This window comes from Notothenia rossii (genome assembly GCF_949606895.1).
Source record: "Notothenia rossii genome assembly, chromosome: 5".
Classification (NCBI taxonomy): Eukaryota; Metazoa; Chordata; class Actinopteri; order Perciformes; family Nototheniidae; genus Notothenia; species Notothenia rossii.
The window spans coordinates 18,812,667-18,823,914 of NC_136903.1; positions in this window are offsets into that span (position 1 = coordinate 18,812,667).

Genomic DNA, 11,248 nt, shown 5'->3' on the forward strand with positions numbered 1-11,248 from the left:
ATAGTGCAAATGGGAGTGCAACATTTTCTATAGCAGCGTAAAAGTGACTGGTGCTGGATTGTTTGTGTCTGTGTGTGTGTGTGTGTGTGGGGGGGGGGTGTTACACAAGAGAGTAATTGCAATTCCGATAATATCAATTAAAGTGAAAACACATTTTTGTAGGAGACACATGTACACATAATACACAACAAACGTTTATTATCAAAACTGAAGTATAGTTCACTTAATGGGTAAAACCATAATATTAAAGTAAAACAACAATTGCAAAAATCTGACAAGTTTGTAGAAAATGAATAAGTATAGGGAGTTTCAATGAAACTTGAGTTTTATGTCAGCTTTGGGTTCAGTCTGTGGACCGTTAAGCTAGCCCGGCTACTGATAATTCGAGATGTGCTCTGAAGCGAGAAGAGGTGTTTTTGAATGACGCTGCGTCGTAGCGCAAGCTACTTATAGGGTGGGTGGATTCCCTGACGTAGACGTCAAGATCACCAGCCAATCAGGATTGGCGTAATGAGATTGATGCTTCTGTTTGCATACGCGTTGAGGCACATCCCATAGTGAGACATCTCACTTCATGTTACTCTGAGAACTGGGGTTACGTAAGTAACCTATAGTTATGTCTCACCTTGTTTCATCATGTGAAACTCATCTTGCCTCAGCAAAGTATTTTTATCTGGCAGGCAGCTGAGTGTTTGTTAGCATGCAGACACGCCAAGTGCATTAGACTCTTTTCCTCAGTCACTCATCATGTTTTACTGCTGTTGCATCCTTTACTGCCGCTATGGGAAATAGGTATGGGTGTATTCCCATCAGGAGGCTTGGTAAAAGTGAAATGGAGCAGAGACACCCATTCATTTTACACCAGTGACAATGCCCTGGGTTGATGCTTCACTAGGCCCAGAAGAGTCCTGCTGAAGACATGAACACACATGCACTCATCACTGGTGCGTTCCAGCTGCCCTGTTCTGAGGCAGCTCGACGCGTTGGTTCACCTGGAAGATTAATGGAACAATTCCAAAACCAGAAGATTCAGCACCAAGTTTCAGCATGCACATCTTTATTTATATTTTGATCATAATGCAAACCACACATGGATATTCCCAACATTTTGTATTTTCCTAAACAAGGACACACTACACAGTTGGGACCTTGGAAAGAGCTGCATCTCCCTCAGAGCCCCCGTGCAGCCAAACACGACCCACTCAGCGACAACATGTCTGACATTTACTCAACTAAAGGATGACCCCTATTAGCACCAAGCCCATTAGCCAGACGAGGAATAACATTCATATCATATGTCATACCTCTGTTCTGGCACCTTATAGCAGAGTATGGTCTATCACAGCGCTCTCATGGTGAGGTAATGATCTACTATTTTCCTTCCAGCTGTCACTTATCAAAGCCCTGTAGATTTCTGGCAGGGTCCCTCTCTGAGTCATTGAGTAAATACTGTAGTGAGAATGTGGGTGTGGGTGTGTGTGTGTGTGTGTGTGTGTGTGTGTGTGTGTGTGTGTGTGTGTGTGTGTGTGTGTGTGTGTGTGTGTGTGTGTGTGTGTGTGTGTGTGTGTGTGTGTGTGTGTGTGTGTGTGTGTGTGTGTGTGTGTGTGTGTGTGTGTGTGTGTGTGTGTGTGTGTGTGTGTGTGTGATTGGGTGGAGCATTTTAAAGTTATTTTATGGACTTAATTTCCACGTGATAGGAGTGACTATCATTTATGAATACATTTTTTTAAGCACACTCAGGTTGTGTGTCTGTGTGGGCTTCCCTCCATCAGACTTTGTGTGTTAGTCTTGTGTTAGCATGCAGGGGCACATTCATTGCGTGGGGTAAAACAGAGGACAGAGTATTTAACTGTGGCAGCTTGGCAGCGGTGGTGCTGGTGGTGTGCTGTACAGTTGGCAGTGTCTCTCTGCTATGAGTGACAGCAGTGAACAAGAGGTTTGCACTGTATCTATGACAAGACCATTAGCTCATTTCCTATGTGGAAAATACCTGCTCTCATGTTATTTTTTATATAATGTCGTATACTGTATTCATGGGGCAGTCTACTCACTCTTGAGGAACGCATCTTAATTCACATCGGAAGTTATCGAATCATATTATAACACTAAATGTACCTGTGTGGCTATGAGTGTGTGTTTGTTTATTAGTTTGATTATCTCGCCAAGCCTCGGGCCGATCTACTTGGCTAGGCTTAGTGTGTGAGTTGCTGAGGACCCAGGGAAATACACTGTCACTGTAGTTTTTTTATTTTCTCTGTAAAGGGTGGTATGTTAACAATGTTGCAATGTATCCATACATTTACAGTACAGATTCCTAAGGTGGCCAACATGTGTTTTCCAGTCTACTCTGACTTCCTTCCAAGTCTTTTATCAAACCTGGAAGCCATCCCATTATCATTGGAGCTTTTTCACTTTGTAATTTGTAGTGTTGCTACTGTAAAGTTGTGCATAGACTCATTTAATAAACGAAGAAGCAGCAGCCTGAACACATCTAAAAGGAGATATGCACTAGTACAGTGGTTCCCAACCTGGGGGGGCGCGCCTCCCTTGGGGGGGCGCCAAAGATCGCCGGGGGGGGGGCGCCATGCCTCAGATGATTTGAGGCCAAATATCATATTTAGACTTTTTTTGACTTTTCTTTTTTGTATATAATTGTAACGCAATACATGATTGTCACTAAAAGCCTTGTCTCTACATTACAATAAAATATAAAAAATAATTGATTAATTAATTTGAATACAAATTCAAGTTAGTAGCTATTAAAGGCATAAAAAGACAGAAATGTATAATTCTTTCTTTAATATAAATGTTTCTTCTGCCCGTAATGTGTCCAAACCAGGCTTGTCTGGATAAGCACATTTTTAAAACATAGTCATTGTCCATGCCGGTTTCAGTTGGATTATTTGTCACAGTTGCTCCGATCAGATCGGTCTCCTCCATTTTGTAGATTATTTACAACTTTTGAATCCACATAAACACATCGGCAAAATCCGGCTTACTTTGAGCATGTGTTTTAAACAGTTAAATCCCTTTGTGAATTGTTTCCACTTGCGCCTATAATTTCTTCATACAGCGGGAATCCAAATTAATTAATTCTGAGTCCAATAACCATCAGTCACTCCAATAGTGCTCCTTAATTACGCTTTCATCCTCCTTTAACAAAATACTTCACATTCATCCAGTTTGTGAAAGTAGTTGTAGCATTTTTGAGACTTTGAGACTTTAATAACCGCTGTTGCGCCCCCCCCCCCCCTCCTTGTGTGTGTGTGTGTGTGTGTGGGGGGGGGGGGGGAACTTCCAACAGGAGTCCTTTGGGGGGGCTCTTGGGAAAAAAGGTTGGGAACCACTGCACTAGTATATCATAATTGACAAATGAAACAATAACCTTTTTTCTTTTTATTTCGATATTTCACATTAAATGAAATTACTGTAAGCAGGAATTCTTTTATAAAAAAGACACAAGCTGAGCACACACACACAAACATATCAAAACCTCATAATCCAGACATGATACAATTATACATTGGATTGTGAGCATCGTAAGTATTTTATTGGTTTCCATTAAGTTCAAAATTGAACTGTAATTTTCTGCCTGGCATCTTAAACGTTATAATCACAATGTTGACAGTTCACAACTGAAAAACTTGTTTTCAAATTAAATGATCCGCTGTAAATTATCCCACCAGACACTTGATTTCTCGAGGCAGTTTTGGAACATCTTACAGATCAAGTAAACAAAAGAACCGGAAAGTATTTTTCTTTCTCCACCTTTACTAGCTCACACTTGACTCATGGAGGGCACTTATAAACATGCAATTACATTTAAATAAACTTCACCATGAATGGTCAATTACCCTAAGACTGTTTGTAAGCTGCTGGAATTGTTTATGCAGTGGCAATGATGTACAAGCCCAGTAAATCACTTTATGTGTACAGTACTGTGTAATGTAATTGTCTCGAGACAGTCCAATATTAGCATTGGCAAGCATGTGAGTCTGGGTGAATGTGAACGTTTATTTACTACGTCATGGTCACATTTATTTAGGACAATGTAGTTTAACACAATGCAAGAACCAAATCACAGTTGCCAATTATTGTGAGAAGTATTAGTAAAATGTGTATTGTACACAATGGAATTAAGTAAAAGGTACAATCCAGGAAAATATATCTGATTATCGTTAAAGGCCTCAGGGGGGGAAAGGGTGTTTGCCCATGCAAATATAAAACAAAGGAATAAAAGGGGGGGATGTAAAGAAGAGCAAGAAAGCTGCTGAAAGGAGGTGATGAGATACGATCAGACAATACATGAATGAGGCCTCAAGCTCGACCTTAGTTGCCCTGACATGGGTCAAAGGTCGGTGCACCAAAGAGTGGAGGTCAATTTATCCAGAGAAATGTGTGGAGCTAGCCTGTCTGTGTGACTCTTGCCTGCTGCTCCCTTCCACACGTCTAATCTCTAATTGATTCAGGTCTGTTTTAGCAGTGTTATGCTGGAGCTCCTGGAACACATCTCACAGTGAAAGGCTTAGCTCACTGTCATTCTGGCTCAGCCCCGCTTTCACAAGAAGGATAACGTATCATTCACTCTTCTATTGAAAATATCACAGTTAATTAAATTGTACATTCTAAGTTATGTATATAAATGTGACCATAAATACTTTCCCTGAAAATAACGAAATGTTCGAAATTGCCAAAACTTTGCGAGAATTTGGAAGTATACCCACACAAACCCCAAACTCAATATCTGCTTCCTCCCACACTGCATGTGAACAATGTGTTGATATAATCTGTGATAAATTAGGGACATAGACATTTAAACATTCACTACCAAAATTCATCTTTGTCACCAAGGATTTGCCATTTGCTCATATTCTTGATGTGAAATGTCGTTATGCTATCTCAGCCAAGATGTAATTTTTCTTTTCACTATATCTGTAAAGCGTCTTTGAACACCTGTAAAAGCGCTAACAAAATAAATCTATTATCATTATTATTATTTAAAACTTTCAGCAGCCAAACAAATATTTGTCAGCTTACATTTGAATGTCTGAATATACTACAGATGATCACAACATTACAAAGCAGAACTGATGTTTTAAGAATAAGGAATGCAAAATTCCAACTAATGTCTTTAATGTTTTATTTTTCTTTCAAACCGGAAAAGGATAAAGAACATACAGGAGCACATACAAGACTGCCACTCCTTTAGCATTGAGAAAAGAAATTCCATACATTTCAGGCAAAAACCCTTGTGCTTGCCCAGTCTAGTTGTTGCTGATAGAGCATATTTACCTGTATAAATGTTGTTTTTCTGTATCAGACATGATTTCCTCACCAATGTTGCAAAGCTGTGGCTATTCTATCATGTTTCACAGTAAAACATTGCTTTTAGTTTACACCTGTATTGATTTCTTGGACATCATGGTTTTCTCTCTTTGCATCGCAGGATAAAAAGGACTTCATTGAATTAATCCCAGTGGAAAACTGTCTTGTTACAGCAGCCAAGTCCCGTAAATCATAGAACAGACACACAGGAGTTGCTTTAGGCACACTGGTAGATAAAATCCAGGTGCCATGTTGTGTTCAAATATCTTAAGGCCTTGGTCTTGATAGCTGTCAGAAAGTGAAAATCATTTCGCAGCAAAAGGGCCATTTAACCATTGCTTTGATTGCAGGTGTTACCCTCAAGGTGTTTTCTTGTCTAAATGTAACCATTAGCTTACCATTTCATGTGGTAAACAAATGGAAATAGCACATCTGTTTTCTTCTGTTGCCACATTATCCAATTAGTGGTGGGGAAAGACATTTTCTTAACCACCGCATATGCTTTTCACAATGCAGTGCAAGACTGTGTTGATGAGTATACTCCACACTGGCTCAAAATATGTTACCCAAAACAAGTGTGTTTTGTTCCAGGAAAAGTGACATTACGTGTTGATTTAATTGACTCTGAAAACCCCAATGTTTACCTCCAGTCCGTTACACAGTCAAAGCGGATCTTGCAATGGTTTTTGTGGTATTGTAAGTCCAGTAATTATGGACACATGGAGTGACAAACAAAGGCGGTGGAGGTTACATGGAAATGAAGTCAGACAGTGCATACACCCGTCTTCTGGCATTGCTCTGATTAGTGCCACACTGGCGTCAGTCTGAAACTGTAGCTTATTAATGGTTTTATAGCTTATACACTTTATTTTTTATATGTAAGCTTTCTTGATGTGGAACTTTAGTTGATGTTTTAGTTGGAGGGAAGAAAATCGTGAGGTAGAAGAAATATAATTAAATGACTATCAAAAACTTGAAACAGGAACCATATAACTACCTGTAAAACCACAATGTGTCTTTCTTACACTTAGTGTATATATATATATATATAAATGTATGTACAAATATGAAAACTATTAATTTAAGAGCTACCAGCTGTGGAAAAACTAAAAAGTCTACATTTTTCGAGGTTACGGTACTGCCCACCACATTCTTGTGTGTACATGTGTGCATTAACATGTCTGAACATACAGTATATCAGCAGGCGTGTGTTTCTCTGGAATATGTCTCATGGTGATCTAAATGATTGCCAAAGGTTATTAATCAGAGTTGAGAAGAAATGTAAACTAAGTGACATCTGCAGATGGATTAACAGGAGATTGTGACACAGGTCACTGATAGTGCCATTTAAAGCAGTCAGCGTGATATAGTGTAGGTTATAAGGTTAGCTGATAGTTCTGCCAGAATGAACCGCACATCTGTAACAAACATTAGCTCCTGATACCTTCCGCACAATTCTCATCTTCCCACTCACATTCTTACCGATGTTTGACAATGACAAACACATACTGCATGTCAGTGTGTAAGCAGTGGATGCAACATTGAAACATAGTTAGTATCGAAAGGCTGTCTCACTCTGTCCTCTGGATAATAAGGTCTGAGTTCAGAAAAGGACAAGGTGTTGATGTGAAGCGTGTCTGGCATTTGTAGGAGGAAGAAATGCAGGAAACAACACACTAGCCCATAATTTACTCAGAGAGCCATACCAACTAACAGATACTCCCAAAGTATGACTCACACTCTTAATTCATGGATCTGGATACTGCAAGTACTTTTGCAAGCATTTGACCTCAATTAAACTAATTTTGTTTGCAATTTATGTCATACATCAAACAGGGGATGTTTTTTTATATGGCTGAATGTTTATTTGTCAGATTGGTTGAGCAATTCATGTCAGGGTTTAGAAAGGAGCTGGCCTTAATTGGTCACAGACAATCAATCCACACGGGATTTGGCTTCTGAGCCACTTCAAAGCAGATTGTCCGAAAATGGAGGCAGGGACGAAGGGCCACAATATTCCCCTTGTTGCAGCAGCACACGGTGGTCCTGCCCTGAAGCAGGGTGGGAGCGCTCTGATTCAATTTACGTGTCGCTATTCATATTTCATAAACATTGAGAGGTACGGATAAACACATGAATGGCATCCAACTCACCTAAGAGTTGTGCACTCATACACACCGAAGGACAAGGTATAACATGACATCCCGCAGACATACAAAGCAAAGTAGTACTGCCAGAGAGGTTTTCTCAAATGTTGTCTGAATTGATGCAATGTACAACTCTGTTTTTTCCCAATAGTGATCCAAACTCTGCTGTTTTCCACACATCTGTACCCTTGTCTTAAATTAAATGTGTCAGTCATTTCTCTGTGGGAATACATCCCAAACCAGTCAGCTAGAAACAATTGGCATAAGTACATGTTGAGGCAGATGTTTAGTCTGTTCTTTTCACCCACCATTATTATTATACTTATATTTATTTTGACTGCTAACAGCACAAAAACTAGAGTATCAAGATGGATTTTCAAGCCTGGGTTTTCAACCTTAAAACTAAACACACTTAGGTCACTATGCATTACGAACAACAATGTACACACATATAAATGGGTATTTCCACATGTACATGAGCTTTTCATCCCGTGCTCATGAACAAAAACATGACAGCATTCACCTGAAAGAGCAAACACCTGTAGATTATGTGAAGGTTACCATGATGATGGATGCGAATACACATGAGACCAGATGGTCAATTCCACATATCACTCCAGAGGCGTTACCCATTCCTCCTCTTCACCATCTGTGACTGCATAACACTGGCCTGGGCTGTGTTTCCCATTACTGCCTAAGATATATGCCCTAAGAGCTGGAAGCGAAGAAAACCAAATGCTGGCCTTATAGCGTCTTTGATAGGGGTTTAGTGACCACCTGAGCTTGGATGATACATTGAGCTTTCTGGTATTATATTTGGCAGAGAAAATGTATTTACCACATTTTGTTGCCATGGACACTCATGCAAAACGGGCACCTACCTAGGGCCTTACCTGTGGGTTAGCGGCACTCAGTGGGGGAGATGTGGGGAAATAATGGAGTGTAACAGAATACATACAGACCTCTTTCTACTTCTCTTTAACATACGTTAAAAGTGGTCACACGTATGATTTCATATGCATGAAGGTGTGCACGGTGGGTTTTATACTCAATGTTTGCACTCAGCTGACACAGCTAAGCCAAACAAAACACACCTGGCCTCTCAGTGGAGGCGCCCCACACTTAATATGTTCGTTTTTGGCTTACAGTGAGTCCCTCTCGCTGCATGGTATCACACACAATGCAACATGAGCTCTCTAGAATACAGAATTTACAAACCACACAAACACGATAAACATTGGCGTAGACAGTCAAGTGATATCAAATATTGTGCTGGCTGATGTATGGCAAGGAAACAAGATCCGCTTTAGAATTCTGACTGATGTCTCTGTGGTCAGTATGTGCCATGGGGACAAACTTCCCTGGCCATATGATAGCCACCTGTGTAAACGGTCTGAGTATCTAGTGGCTCTGAAACACACGATCCTGCTGCTGCTTCTGTTGCCGTGGGAGACCAGGGACGTAACTTCCCTTTAGCAGAGGGGAGCTCAGCAGGTGATCAGTGGCAGACACTCACTAACATAAAAACAGTTTCATGCATAAATGCATCTCCACATACTCACTTACTAACCCTCACCCACTTGAGTCTATCTTGCTTTTGATGTCTTTATTTCCCTTTTTTTCTTGCTCTCTTACACTGTAACTCTGCAGCTTTAAACACTTGCATTGCCATAAGCACTGTGTATGTTAAGAGGGTGGAGGGCAGGAGGAGTGTCTGTCTCTACGGGTCAAAACAGGAGGTGAGGGGGGCTTCTGTTGAACAGGGGCGGATATTGACACAGCATTAACATGAATGAAAATATTTTCTGTGTTCAGAGAGCATGAAAGGGGAGCCGCCAGACGTTTGGACATGGCCTATTCAAACAAACACCAGACATCAGCACTCAATCAAAAAGTATTTTCTCATACACCGGCTTTCTAAAACAGCAGCTAAAGGAAGATTGCATTTAGTGATGTGACAGGGTGCAGTTTAGATTCTGTGACCTTGAAGTTGCAACTTAATAAGTTGACAGAGATCACAGACCTCAGGTAGTGCAGAGCAAATAAATCCGCAGTGCAGTACATGCTGAATAAAAATTCAAGGTATTGTTGGAATCCCAGGGACGCACGAGGGGACAGAATTTCAATGGAGGTGGAAAGAAAGTAGGTGTGTGGCTGCTGAGTAGGAGTGCTGCATAGCAAGGCTTTTGGTACAAGCTGCTAGCACTGTCAGAATCATACTAATGGAAACATCAAGGGGCAGAAAGTTGAACACAAATCCAGTAAAGGGGAGGGCAGCGGGGACAGAGGGATGGTTTAAACTGATTCGAGAGGTGGGGACTGAGCTGTTGATGTTTCTGGTCTGAGGCAGATTTCTGACTGATTACTGCTATTAGACTGGGTGAAGGAAGGAGAGACCCATTCAGTCACTGTGGGGCCAATGTGAGTCAGTGGAAGCTGTGCCAACTGGTGGATGTGCATTAGGCTCCTTAAATGGCTATCAATCTGAGGCAAGGGCTTAAGAGATCGGATATGAACATCTTGCGGCGCACCTTTCAACAGGATGCAAGGCTCAAATATGCTATTAGGTTTGAGCTGATGAAATTGTGTGTCACAGTCAGTCAGATAGTGTCAGCTCCATCTGAAGCTGACGTTGAACAGTTGTCTCACCCTCAACAACAGATGAGAGTCTATAATTGCACCAGGCGAAGGAATAACAGAAATAGTGTATGTTACGAGACCTTCTCAAACACAAAGTCCTTCTGTTATGGCGGGGAACAGGTGCAACGTGGGAGTTGAAGTCATCAGATCTCAGGGTGGTGCAAGGGAGTGAGGGTGCAGCTGCTACAGCCTAATGGAGTCATTTCCAACTTGGCATTACTGTGTGTGGCTTAATTCAAAGGCAGGCAATTTTTTGATGGGTATATATTCACACTCACATTCACACAGTGCCTACATCTCCCTCCCCCTTTTCATTCTATTTGTTCAGAAATAAATACATAATGCTGCATGAAGCTTTGGTTTTGGCGCATTTTTACATTTGCCGTAAATCAATGTGGATTTAAATTATGAGTGAGGATTACCACCGGGAAGTGTTCTTGTTAAATTCTTGTCTTGCAAAATAAGAAACACTTTTAGCACAAATTAAATCAGACACATATTTGAGAAAGGAAATGTATCTTTTTCAGACTGATGGAATGTTTCTATGTTAGGGATCAGCATGACTTAACGTCGGTGTCACCACACAGCCAATCCGAAAGAGACAAAGACAGGGAGAAACAGATGTATTACAGAGGGCTTTAAAGAGAGAAAGCGCTCTACTCAAGTAACTGGACGCCTGTGGGATTTTCCTGTGGGATATGTGCAAAATTAAATAATGACTCCAGTCACATCTTGTCTATTTCTTTCTTTTTGAGTGTGTGGTTGCTAATCATATTCAGAAAGCTGTGGACCGTGAGACAAAACAAAAGACTACACGGACACAACAGCAGACTGCATATCAATGAGTTCAACATTTATACACAGTATATATATATGATAACTGAATACCTGTACTCACACAGAACCACACAATCAGTAACAAAATACAGTAGCAGAAACACACAGGCAAAAGTGTAAAATATCCCAGCATGTAATGATACATTACAATTTAATTACTAGGTTTCACAGAAGTAAAGATTGTGGGAGGTTGGTAGATAAACAGAAGCAGAGATTAAATGAGCAGGGCATGAAAGAAACCGTGTACTGAAAATCCATGGTAACAGTGATAATGACTATTCACATGGAAACAAACACAA